Here is a 342-nt window from a genome sequence, read left to right as displayed (position 1 = left end):
ATTCTTGTACATATGTATGAATATATGTGCATACATATTTTAATATGTACAGACATTGACATATATACCCTGCAGTGCAAAACCAAACCAGCCAGAAAAATACCAGTTCATTAACTAGTATGAGCTAAAGCGACAATTTCGAATAACTCATACGTTCAGCAACATCTGCCTTTGAATTGTCAAAGTAAAAAATCTAGATCTAGAATGCTACCAGTTTGCGTTTCATAAATAGTAGCTTTCCCTGCAGGGTATTTACATTAGGGTGGTACAAAAACAGTAAAGTCGGAATTCTATATCGAAAAAGAGGATACCCCTATTTTTTATTTTGAAATCAAAAAATAT

This window comes from Rhagoletis pomonella, unplaced genomic scaffold (assembly GCF_013731165.1).
Source record: "Rhagoletis pomonella isolate Grant_MI unplaced genomic scaffold, Rhpom_1.0 Rhpom_scaffold_00006, whole genome shotgun sequence".
NCBI classification, from domain to species: domain Eukaryota; kingdom Metazoa; phylum Arthropoda; class Insecta; order Diptera; family Tephritidae; genus Rhagoletis; species Rhagoletis pomonella.
Note: the sequence above shows the minus strand (reverse complement) of the source record.